The sequence below is a fragment of the Gopherus flavomarginatus genome, chromosome 10 (assembly GCF_025201925.1).
Source record: "Gopherus flavomarginatus isolate rGopFla2 chromosome 10, rGopFla2.mat.asm, whole genome shotgun sequence".
Taxonomy (NCBI): domain Eukaryota; kingdom Metazoa; phylum Chordata; order Testudines; family Testudinidae; genus Gopherus; species Gopherus flavomarginatus.
The window spans coordinates 56715410-56728453 of NC_066626.1; the positions used below are offsets into that span (position 1 = coordinate 56715410).

General features: G+C 41.2%; 2 protein-coding genes across 13 annotated transcripts in view; one reads left to right on the top strand and one right to left on the bottom strand.

Annotated features, from left to right (window-relative positions):
* The window catches only part of MBD5 (methyl-CpG binding domain protein 5), a 240630-nt gene extending 233977 nt beyond the window's left edge, over nucleotides 1–6653 (bottom strand). For 4 of the 7 annotated variants that reach the window (XM_050969164.1, XM_050969165.1, XM_050969159.1 and 1 more), the window contains exon 1: nucleotides 6090–6652. The gene's annotated coding sequence lies outside the window, so the exon portion shown is untranslated. Of the gene's footprint in view, nucleotides 1–6089 lie in introns of all 7 variants that reach the window. The other 3 variants (XM_050969162.1, XM_050969160.1, XM_050969167.1) reach the window with 2 other exon arrangements.
* A 170-nt stretch (nucleotides 6654–6823) lies between these two features.
* Nucleotides 6824–13044, top strand: part of ORC4 (origin recognition complex subunit 4) — a 58583-nt gene continuing 52362 nt past the window's right edge. For 3 of the 6 annotated variants that reach the window (XM_050969303.1, XM_050969304.1, XM_050969308.1), the window contains exon 1: nucleotides 6824–6969. The gene's annotated coding sequence lies outside the window, so the exon portion shown is untranslated. The remainder of the gene's footprint in view (nucleotides 6970–13044) is intronic. The other 3 variants (XM_050969302.1, XM_050969306.1, XM_050969309.1) reach the window with 1 other exon arrangement.

Genomic DNA, 13044 nt, shown 5'->3' on the forward strand with positions numbered 1-13044 from the left:
TTGAAATATTAATATAGTCTAGTATTGAAATAATTTCTTATTTCGAATAGTGTTGAGTCAATTACAACATACTTAAATTATATGTCATTATCAATTTAAATCTACATTTCCATTTTTTCAAATCTTCACTGTCAAACAAAACTCATGTTTTATCCCATGAAACAACCTTCCCACGCCATAATGAAACTCCGAAACACCCAAACAGGAAATTCTATGCTGACAAAATCCAGAGTTTGCCACAAACATCTGAAAACTTTATAACCTTCGTCATGGATTACTCTGCTCAACTACTTTTTATAACATGATGTTATCTTAGTAAAAGCACTACATACATAAAAATTCTTCTTTCTATTAAGAAAGTAGTTAAAAGATTTTAGGCCCTGATCCTGCAAAGATTTACTTGCAGGCTTAACTTCACACAGATAAGAAATCTCACTCAAGTCAATAAAATTGAGCACATCCATAAGGCTCTGCAGGATGAGAACCTCAGAACATCATTTAAAACTGTTAAACCGTATGTTAATCTCAATCACATACTTGGTAGTAAGAATATGTAAGAAAGGGCTGAAACACATCAGTTGTTTGATGTAGCTGGTACCTAGTATGGTCACAGTCCTACGAAGACATAAGCATGTGCCATTCAGTGGGATGTGTAAAATTAGGTATAAGTCCTTGTAGGATCAAGAATTGTACACATACATACATACTACTTCATTTAAAGGAAAACAAAATGCAAAAGTTATTAATACCCCACAGTAGCTTAAAATTATTAATTAAAATTATGAGCAAATTAAAATTTCCTTGCAATCTATGAAAAAATGAAGTATTATAAATGAAGATAGTAAAACTAATCACATTTATTATATAGATTTATGTTTAAATTCTATTATACTGATCAGTTCTATTTTTCTCTTAGCTATCCTTATATTTGTTTCCTTTGGCAGCAACGTGTGTGGCAACATTATTGCAAGCTTCTCTTTATTTAAATGTTGAGAATATCACCATTTGATCCAGAAGGATTTGTTGTGCAAACAGTTGACAACTGTTCTGGTTCCCCCACTTGGGAATTTCTCTTCACTTTTAGAGCAGCTAGGCTAGTTACGCAATGACTGAAAGACCCTAAAACTGAAGCTTCAATTTTCATTTCAAATAACTGTCAAGTTCTTTGATAAATCACAAAAGCAACTTCTGACTTAAATGCTTAGGTTTATGAAAATCTACAATTGTCTGAAAACCTGAGAATTTTAATCTTAAAAATACTGGACCTGACTCTCCTCTTACTCTGGAATAAAACAAATAAAATGAATAATCAGCTCTGCAGGGTTTAGTTACCAGCAATAGCGTTAACATGTTTAAATCATCTCTGTACAAGAAAATTAACTCTGCTGTAGTAAAATGATAACAGTGCATTCCACATCTTAATCCCAGAAAAATGAATTAATCCTTTATTTTCTGTTCTAATGGAAATTAATATAAACTTCTAAAAGAATTTTCAAAAATATCACCTATTCAGTTTTTAAAGACATTAGTGGTGGTCATGAAAAGAGTGCCAACTTGACAGGGTTGAATCCTCTTTTTCTCCAGAAAACTGAAGTAGTACCAGCAATTCAAGAACTTCTCTGAACTGTCATGACAATGAGCCTCAATCCTATTTCAGATGAACCACCTCTAGTGATGAGAGGGGCATTCACGTCACCTTCCATTCAGATGAGAAAGATAGGAAGTAATGGAGATTTTTGTGATGTGGACATCTGTCATCTAGGAGCTGAACTGGGATGGTCAACATATTTCAGAAAGGTCAATGACTAGTTATGACATGGTAGTGACTTTGGTTCCTCTTGCTGGATTCAAGTCAACAATCTAGATGTACTCCATTATCAACTCCCTGAGCCATACAGTTCCTTTTAAAAAAAAAAAACTTCAGCCAGCATAACCAGATATTAGATTAAGAATAATTTAAGACGTGTTTGTATACACACACATGCATACACACACACAACTTCATAATTATCTTACACTTCACTCTGTTTAGGCAGCATTAGCAAAGAAGCTAATGAATTCATGAGTATAAGGCCTGAACCTCCCTCTCACTTTTAGGTGGTTAATCTAAAAATAGATACTATATAAATGTAATTAACAATCAAAGAATGATTTGGGGTCATAACTGCTAAAGTTAGTTAAAATATTAGCACAATTTATTTGCATTAACTGTACTTAAACACTGAAACCCCTTATGTATTACAGGAAAGTAGATCTAAGGCTCCAATCTTTTTGTACAATTTCATTCCATGTTCCTTTTAATAAATAATGTGTATTTTGTTCTTATACAAGCTAAATTAACCTTATTGGCAGCTGTATGAGTAACATTAATCCAGGTAACAAACTGAAAAATTTTTTTTACAGACACTAACAAATGAAAAGTAAAGAAGGCTCTCTATTGTGAGCTGTGTCTTGCTCCTGTTGAAGTGACTGTCAAAACTCTCATTGATTTCAATGAAACCAAAATTGGGGAATTCATTTTCAAAAGCCTCCGTGACTAAGGGCCCACGTCTCAATTTCAAAGTAACTTAAGCTCTTATCTCCTAAGTCTCACTGAAAGTCAATGAGATTTTGGCTTCTAAGTGTCTATAAGTCACTTTGAAAATGAGATGTAAGCATTTTTGAAAATTTTACCCTAGGCCATTTATAACTAAGGCCCTTATTCTGAGAACTGCACTTGTGGGCTCTTACACTGCATGATGCCCCACTGAAGTCAATGGAACTCCACATGGGCACAAGGATCTACCACCAAAGAGCAGCTTGCAGGAGTGAGGTCAAGGACTTAATGCTGATTCACAAGCTAACACTGTAGTTACTGGTTGCGTTCAAGCAACGAGTTTCTGAATGCTGATCTCCCATACATAAAATCACTGTGAAGAATATAGTGAAACAGTCTATTGACAGATTAGTAAAAAAAAGCATGAATGAAAAATAAAACAGACAGTTTTTTGTTAGTAAAGTTGTTAATGATCCCACAAAGGCTCGTTTTTTCCTAAGACATGCAGAGAACACTAAACTCCCAATGAAGAGAGCAAGGGTCAGGACCGGAGAAAGGTAATAAGTTTTGTTTAAGGGGAACAATAACACTGCTTTACAAAAACCTTTATATCTGATTAAAATAAAGATCAGCATGCTCACCTAAATTAACTAACAAACCAATAAACTGATCACAAAGTTAGTACTGGATAAGCAAGAAAAGACAGATAATTTTTAATTTAAAAATATCGAGGTACGGGTCTGGCCTGAATAAGATCTTTAAATGTTTTCCTTGTTGTTAATCTGGTATAGCCTAAATATAGTTATTGTAGATTCCTTATAAATTCAAAATTAACTTTCCAGACATACATTTTTGGTAAAGAAAATGAATAAGAGACACAAAAAATAATTACTAATGTTGGATATACAAATGATCCAGTTACGCAACAGGGAAAAATACATAGATGTTCCTCAATGCCTAAAAAAAAAAATCAAAAATCTTGAAAATTTTCCTATGATATTAGCATAAAGACTTAAAAACAGAACAAAAAAATTGCTACTTAGTAATAATTGTTGGTGCCTAACAGTTTCCCATGATTCCAGTTGATAGATGTAGTTCTTAGAAAATTATTAAATATTTCATATTATGGCAGCATCCTGTAAAGCCCTATTCGAGTTAAGGCCTTCTTGCAGCATAGTGCACTATAAGCCACAGAAATAGACTGTCCCTGCTCTGAATGGATTATCATCCAAGGCCTTGGACCTATATTCCACAAGATAAGCTCCAGTGAAATCAGTGATGGTCTGCCAGCAGAGACCTGACTGTAGGATCAGAGCCTAAGCAAGCTAAGGTTTCAAACATAGTTCCACTCTATGGAGAAGAATCTGTCAAAATATTGGGTTAACAAATCAAAACTGGGATTTCAGAAATTTTACTCATTTGTTTTTACTGAGAAACCAGTTTAATTTACATATTTTTTAACATTAAACCAGTAAAGAAAGTGTTGCCCTAGGTAATAAATAACAAATTATCCATCTGAATATCTGTGTTTGCACAACAAATTGCAGATGGACTTGAAATAACACTGATACTGGGGGCATAATCTTGAACATAATACATAGGTTTCTATGTGCAAATGAAAAACATCAACGGTAACTCAGAGTAAGAAAAGAACTATTTACAGGATAGCAGGTTGGTATGAAACATGAAAAAAATGTTATTCCTGGATAAGCTTTTAGTTGTGTGTTTCCACTGTTGCTTGTAGTAAAATAAATAAACAACCACAGTTCTCAAGAACTATACATATTTGCTGATCTTTACAAGAAATATTACTTTACAAATTTGATTTTTAAATAATTCTGAATACAGCAAGTTGTTTTGTCTTCACAAGCGAAATAGAAAACTAAAAGCAAGACAATTCTACCGAACTATAGTAACATTTGCTACTCCAATCTCTAACAATATTTGTCAAGTATCCTTCTAAATTTATTTTCCTACAATCCTTTCCAACTTGATCAAATTGTTGTTTTCATATTGCCAACTTGATCATGATATTGCTGCTTTACCCAAAATATTTTTTGCTGATGCAAATTATGGGATAAGAGATACATAAGCATTTACAAGTGAAGACTTTTTTGTGTATTCCTCTTCAAATACAGGATAAAGATGCATATATGAAGCTGAATCCCATTTTGCTGAGATGCCCCACTGAAATGCACAATCCCTGGCCTACCTCACAGTTCAGAAATACGTTGCATTATTTACTAAATTAAAAGCACATAGTTCTCTTTTTAAAAGACAGTTACATGAAAAACAAACACAAATTATTCGCAGACAATGGTGTTTTTTAAAACAAGTGTCCTTGTAAAAAAGATGACATTGAAATACAAACCCAGTTTATCATTAACTCCTAAACTCTTTCTTCTGGATTCTTATGACTCTAATAGGACTTTTCTGATGTTGTCCTGAAAATATATTCAGAAGTTTTATTGTCATCCTAAGTCACACAAAACTCAGATTTTTTTGACATGTGAATCTTACATTAATAAAGAAACTGGTTAGTTAAAATGAAAGTGGTACCTAAGCCAGACAACTATCTAGCGCAGCATAAATACTGCTGGACAGGTTTGGCCTTCCTATCAGAAAACCATGAAAAAAAATTAACATAAAAATTTTAACAGAAGCTAACTGTTTACTCTAGCTAAGTATTGAGATGATTTATTGCATAGGCCCTGATCTTGCTAATATTTATATATTAGAGTAGTTCTATATAGGGACTACTCAGATGCTTAAAGTAAAGTAAGTATATAAATCTTTGTAGGATCAGGGCCTTAATGATTATGTAACTAAGTTTATTTATTCAGATTGTTAACAATGGCAACATGCAACTACACAAAACAAAGACAGATGATAAATTCCAAAGTGCTTCCAGCTCCATATTATTCTTTTTGTCATTTGAATTTCTTATTCTGACATACGAAATATATGCACATTTGAAAGAAATCATAAATAAAACAAACCTTGGCCCAAACACCTTTTAATACTTCACCTACTTCTCTACACAGAAAAACTATTTATTAAAAAGACAACTACCCATGAAAACCAAAAGACAAATACAGCTCCCAGAAACAGCAAATCCCCAAATCAGAAGCAGCTCCAAAAAGAGAGAGATATTGGAACACACTTGAGGGTACCACTAGCAATGCCTGATCATCATCTACTCCATGACATTTCCTCATTAACTGAAAAATAAATAAAACTGAGGCAGGACACAGAGAAAGGTTTCCACTTCCTCAAAGAGTGAGTAAAAAGTGACAGATATGAACACTATAATATCTTCTGCCCAAAGGGGGGCATGAAGATTAGAGTAAGACACAAAACTGAAGTGTTTCATTTGGAGCAGGAAAAATAAGCCACTTTGCCAAACCAGTAAACAATCCAACTATCATCAAAGCTAAAAGATGGATCCAGAAAACAAACACCTTCCCAACCCCCAGCCCCCAAAACTGCCTGCCCTAGAGCGAGAGGCAGAGCTGGGAGGCGGTATTGCTTCCCCACACACAAACACACTTACCTTGGCTGCACCCCACTTTTATTCCCTTCCCTGGAGCAGTGGAGAAAGAGACACACACAAAGGGTAATAAAGGGGGAGGAGGGGAGAGCAGGGGGTGGGGGAGCTAGTGAACTGGCTGCTGCTCGTGTGTGTGTGTTGGTGAGGTGTCTCCAGCCAGGGCCAAGCAGCATTAGCAGAGAGAGAAGGGGCTGTGTTGCTAAGAGGCTTTTGGTCTCTTTCTCTCTCCTCTGACGGCCAAGGGGGGGAAGAAACTCTCCTTCTCTCCCTGTGTCTCCCTGGGATCCTCTAGCAGGGCTGGGCTGGGGGGAGAAACTCAGGCTCCTCACACCAACCCCCTCCCCCTCCACACACACCAATTCAAGATGGAATTAGTGCTCTGTCCCTTTAACAATATAAATAAAAGGTCCCCCAGTCCCCCCCTCTCTCGTCTTCATCATCAGCTGCTGCTACTGCTGCTGTGAGTCTCTGGCTCTGCCTGGGAGAAAGATGGGAGGCTGCTATTGCGCATGCGCCCCAAGGGGACTCGGTGGGTTGAAGGGAGGAGGGAAAGAGATTTCTCTCCACAATACACCGCGCGGCAGGCGAACCCGGAAGGAGATGCCGTCGAGGGAAAGGAAGTTGCGGGATGGGGAGGGAAGTGGAGCGGAAGTGAGTGGGCGGGCGTAAAAGGGGCAGAGTTGAGGCGAGTCAAGAGCGGGTGGGGGGAAGGAAGGAGTGGGCGGTGCCGTCAGCGGCATGTGACCCGGAGCGATAGGCGCGGGGGGTGCCGGGAAGGTTTCTGAGGCACTAGCGGGCGAAGAGGAGGGTTGCTCCGTTGGAGTCCGAACCACGCGCTCAGGCGGAGGCGGGAGGGAGCCAGCGGCGAGCGGAGCCGACCTAGGTAAAGGTTCCGCGGGAGCGGGGCTACGGGGGTGGGAGGGCAGTGGAGGGAGGTGACATGACCTGGCAGGGGAAAGCGGGCGGGAGCCCTGACCTGGTGCGCGCGGAGGCGGCGGGGTCCCTTGGGGCAGGCTCCCCCCTGCCGCGCTGTGTCCCGCCCCCCGTTCGTTAGGGCCAGGTGTCATACGGCGGGAAGGCCGCTTGCCGGTGCTCGGCGCTGGGGCCCTGCGGCAGCGCGAGGCGGGGGCGATGCTCATGGAGGCTCGGAGTTGAGGTCTAAGGAGGAGCGTCGCGCGCCAACGGGGCGTCGTGGACTCTTGCCGGCGCCGCTGAAAGGCACCGCGGGCGCTTCCTGCCTAGAGAGCCCGGCGCTGATCCGGGTGGCCGCGCTTGGTCTTGGGAGCAACCCCGGGATACCTGCTCTGGGAAAAAACCTGAGTCGCCGCAGTTCGTCCCCAGTGACCTCCTAACAGAGCCGCGTTGGTGTCTGGTGTGTGTCCGCTTCCAGAGCGCTTTCCCTTGAAACTCTCCTGTTCCGTGCTTCCAGATGCTGACGCCTTCTGTGTTGCAAAGTGATGCGTTGGGGAATTCTTTAGAAAAAAGATCAGACTTTAACTGGGACTTAATGTAGCTTAATTCTGCTCCTGGGCATTTACTTGTGCTAGTCAAAGGCACTTCTTCATTATTATTATTTATTATTATTTTTCTTGTGAGCAATGTAGTTGCTGTTTAAGTGATTGGGACTTTGCTGTATTTCTACTTTTTATAAAGGAACTGAAGCAGTATCGCACCAAGCTCTTTAACATTACAACTAGTTTTGTTTCTTAAGCACTGAAAATGAAAGCTCTTGTAATTTTACAATTGAAGGGATTACAATAGCTCAAACTAAATTTGTGAAAAATTGAATTAGCTAATTTTATTTACAGAGGTGGTTATAGTTGGATCAGGGATGTTTGTGTGAGTTAATGTGATCAACAAAGGCAGAATTAGGGTGTAAAAAAGGTGGGGGTACTTTTCCAAACTTCACCCGTGTGGATCACCAGAATAAGAAGCCACAATCACTGTGGATTGTGCATCCTATGAGAGCTCTACTGGACTCCTTGAGCTAGGCTCCCATTTGGTGGGTTTTCAGCCATGCCTACACTACACTGAACTAGTTTTAGGCTTTGTCTCACTAACACGTTTGTCGGTATAACTTAAATTGCTCGAGTGTAAAAAAATCACTTCTCCCTCCCCCGAGTGACATAACTTGTACCAGCAGAAACACTGGACTATACAGAACTGTTGACAGGAGAGCTTCTCCCTCAGACATTATTGCCACTCAAGGAGGCGGTTTTATTATGTCAAGTGGCGCGCTCACTCCTGCTAGCATAGGGCAGCTACAGGAGTGATCTGGCAGTGTCACTGCTGTAAGCTCGCTAGTGTAGATGTATGCTGATGGACTTAACTAAACTTTCTTTGATTGCATTTGGTTCTTTGGGATTAAAGTAATTGAGGGTCCTCTCTCAAATACTAACCACTTAAAGCACCAGAATGAGTCATTACAGATCTGTAAAACTCCCTTTCCTTTCTTATGACAAATGAAATTGTAATATCTTAATGAAAGGAAGAGGTTAGGGCAGGTCCCATATTTTGGAGATAGTGTTGTAGGAGTCATATAAGATAAGTCTTCACTGCACTGTTAACCTGGGTGAGTGGCATGATGGTTAGTATAGTCCATTTGTGAGCATCCCCATAGCAAATCACTACCTGTAATATTATGTCCTCATTGCTTCTGCACTTGTCAGTGTATATCTGGGATCAAAGCCCATGCTTCTTTGTGCTGAGATGCTCTAGGATTCTTTCCTTGTCAGTTGTACAACTTGCCTGACCCTCGTGAGGAACTGCGGGATATGCATGGTAGGACTGTCAGCAGAGTGACTTGGATTTTTACCTGCTTCCTCATTGCAAAGTGGGCATGTTTCAGCCAAACTTAGGATACTGACCTTGGCATCCAGCCATGTAAGCCAGCCCAGGCTCAAAGCACCTCCGAAGCCTGGTCAGATGGCTTTCTGGGTGGATGATAAGGATGGCAGGGCTAAAACCTCAGGTTAGCTGTCCACTGAAGACTACCCCCAGACATCTTTGCTGGTTTCTTAGCTCAAAATTTGAGCCATTTGATGCAAGTATAACACTTAGACCTTTTTTTGTGAAAGCTGAAATTCTGTAAAGCCTGATAGTAGCTTCAGAAAAATGTCAGGCATATGAGTCTTACTCCTGGGGGAGTAATGTGCAGAATTTATGTTGTCCACAGATTTCTTTGCTTCCCTGCAAAAAAAAATGACTTTCTGGCAGGGAAGCAAAAAAAAGCCAAAAGGTCAGTCACGTGACCGTCACCATCAGTATGTTTCGGGTGTCAAGGGCAGCTGGCAGAGAGAGAAATCACTGTGGGGCAGGAGGCGGGACTGGGGAAGACGCGCTGGTGGCTCCTACCTTGTATTAGGCTTAGCTGCTAGTCCCAGCTGGGCTGGGGAGGATGGGATTTTCTTTTTGCCTGTATGGCGTCTGGGGCGGGTCAGACACACCCCCTGATTTCTCCCCCCGGCTGCAGGAAGCTCTGCAAATTCGTCTCCACCTGACCCTCGTACATGGAACTTCTCCCCCATCTGACCCACCCTCATGCATCCAGACCCCCTCATTTCCAGATCCTCCTGCTGAGTCTCAGCCCTCATTCTCACTCAGAACCCCCACTCCCTCTGCACCTGGACCACCTCAATGAGCCACCCACACCTGGATCCCCACCGAGCCCCAACCAGCTGCACGTGGATCCCCACATCACAGAGCCCCACTCCCTGAGCATCTCTAACCCCCCCCACTGAGCTCCCCATACCTCACTCTTGAGCTCTGTCCCCCAACCCAGACTTCTCTGCCGAGAGCCCCAACCACCTTCACCTGTATCCCCCTTCAGAGTCCCATTACCATTGCACCCAGAACCTCCCAACAAGACCCCGTGCATCCAGATGCCCCCTGCAGCCAGATTCCCCACTGAGCTGCCCACACTCAGATTGCCCCACACAGAACCCTCTCAACCCACACCTGGGTCCCCCAACACAAAGCCCTCCATGCTTGGATCCTGCCTTTCTGAGCCTGGCTGCCCACATGGAGGTCAGGGACCTGGGGTGTTTCTGTGGCAGGCCCAGTCCTTGCAATGTGTCAGGATTGGGTGCAGCCTTACCACTGAGTCCATGTCCTGGGGGCAGCTGCACAGTGATCTGCCATGTGCAGCCAGTGGCCTATTCTCCTCAGTGCCATGCTGGAGCCTCCACATTTATTTGCAAAATAAAGGTTGCAGAATTTTTAACTTTTTGGTGCAGAATGCCCTCAGGAGAAGAGCATGTAGCAGCTGTTTCTGAGCCTGGAGATGAACTGAATTCACACTCTATTGATTGTAGATACCATTAAGGGAAGTTTATGCCTTGTCTACACTACAGACTTCTGCCGGTACAGCTATGCTGTAGTGTAGATTCAGCTGCACTGGCAAAACTGCTTTTACTGGTACAGAGTGTGGTTTGCTGTTTTGTCTGCATCCACGGTAGATACTGTAGCAGGCTGCTGGTGCAAAAGCACCTAATTAGCTCCTGCCCAGTCAGCTCCAATCAGGGGAAAGAGATTGGGGCTGATGGAAAAGGCCTGATGCTGGCCTGAGGTTTGGCAACATCTGCTAGCCTGACAAGCCAAGAGCTATAAAGGCTGGGAGGTGCCAGGGCAAAGTCAGTCAGGAAGAGAACTGGATGCCTCCTAGCTGAAGACTGCCTCTGCCTGTAAAGGAGGTGACTAATCCTGCAAGATTTCTATATAGACAGACACTGCTGGTGGGAGAACCTTGTATAAATAGACATGGATGTTTCACAGCCCTGAAGTCTTTCTGAGCCTTATTAGGGGCAGCAAACAGGCCCCAGGAAGAGGGGCAGGAAGTGGAGCCCTGTTACAGTACACTTTGGTGGTATAGTATATCATTTCTATACTATACAAGCTCTCCTAGTGTGGACATAGCTTTAGCTACAGTGGAGGTAATTTGAAACTTTTTGACTAGTAGTTTTTAGGTAATATTATCAAAGGCCAGAAAGGACCATTAAGATCACCGTGATTTGTATAACACAGGACACTGAATTTCGCCTAGTAATTTCTATATCAAGCTCATAATATGTATACTGGAAATCAAGTATTAACCTCGCTGAGAATATACATACATAATTATGCACGCAAGGCCTGATTCTGCTACTTTTATTCTCAATTAGTATGTAATCCAGAGAGTTCAATAGACCTACCAAGTGTGAGTGTGCCATATTTCAGCACTTAATTTTAATTGATTTTTATTTATTAACTTAAGTATGTCTGAATTGATTAGATAGTTCAGATTTATTAAGAAGGCAGTCTGAGGGCTAAATCAAGTGTAAGATCTTAATTTCATTAATATGTTACAAAGAAGCTTTGTAACTAAAGAAAATCTGAGCATACACCAGTCTTGCAGAAGGCTACATTCTTTTTGTTTCTAAAAAGTAGAAAAATCTATCTTAAACTAGTGGAGTTCACTGTGCATCTTAGCTTTTCAGAGTACCTGCTATGGTTGATCTGCTGCTGCTTCTAATTTTAGGTGAGGATGTGGGCATGGAGGGAGGAAGAATTCAGTCTTTTTACAGTAAACTGGTGATCAAGTTAGATGAATATTTAATTTTTTGTTATGAAAGTGCAGGTTGTTACTCTACTCAGTAAGAGGGGTGACTTACTGACAGATTGTCAGTAGCTATGGGAAATGCCTTTCTCCATATAAAGAGTTTAAATCACTGTGCCTTTAAAAGTGACCCCCATGTACATTGGAAATAGACTCTTCACTAAAATGTATGTCTAGATCTGTATTGACAGTTGTCCACAGAGGTATTCTGCCTTACTAAAAGGTAACTAGAGAACAAGATTCTTCTTGAAAGGTAAAATATAATAGAAAATTTGACTTTGACGGTAGGATGAAACTGATTTATAATGAGAATATTCCTGGTGTAGTGTAATCACCTAACATAGAATACATATACAAATTTACAAGCTTTTTATGGGTTATTTGTGCCCTCCTGACAAGCTACTAGATTAAAATATAAAAAATTGTGGCTTTAAAATCACTACAGCCATTTGGGGAGCAAATTAACAAGTGCATTCAATGAGTAATTGACAAGTCAGTAGGACTTTAGTTACTTTATCATGTGATATAGAAAAAGATTTGGGCTGAAAGCACAAAGGAGGATTTACGTTAAGCCAATTCTTATGAAACTTTGTATGGGATCCATAGTTCATCTAATCCAGAGATTTTTATAATAGCATTATGTTTTCAATGCTTGTCAGCTTTTTTACCACAGGTGTAAATTGAGCTGTTTTCACTGAGCTGTCTACAGTGATGCCCAGGTCCTTTTCTTGAGTAATAGTTAATTCAGTTCAAATTTTTTCTCTCCAATGTGCATTACTTTGTATTTATCAACATGACTTCATCTGCCATCATGGTACCCATCCAAGAGCCCATCTCTTGTAGGCATACTAGTATCCTGTTAGAGGCAGTAGTTGCATCAGTGCTGAATGAGAGAAATAGTTGAATGTTGTCTGCAGATTGTTGTCAGATAAGGTCTGGTCTACACTAGGAATTTGTTGGTATAGCTATGTCTCTTCTGTTGACCTAGCTACTGCATCTTGGGGTATGTCTACACTACGGGATTATTCCGATTTTACATAAACCGGTTTTGTAAAACAGATTGTATAAAGTCGAGTGCACGTGGCCACACTAAGCACATTAATTTGGCTGTGTACGTCCATGTACCGAGGCTAGCGTCGATTTCTGGAGCGTTGCACGGTGGATAGCTATCCCATAGTTCTCGCAGTCTCCCCCGCCCCTTGGAATTCTGGGTTGAGATCCCAGTGCCTGATGAGGCAAAAAACATTGTGGGTGGTTCTGGGTACAGCCTCACCCCTCCCTCCGTGAAAGCAGCAGACAACCATTTCGTGCCTTTTTTTCCTGGGTGAACTGTGCAAACACTATAGCACAGCAAGCATGGACCTG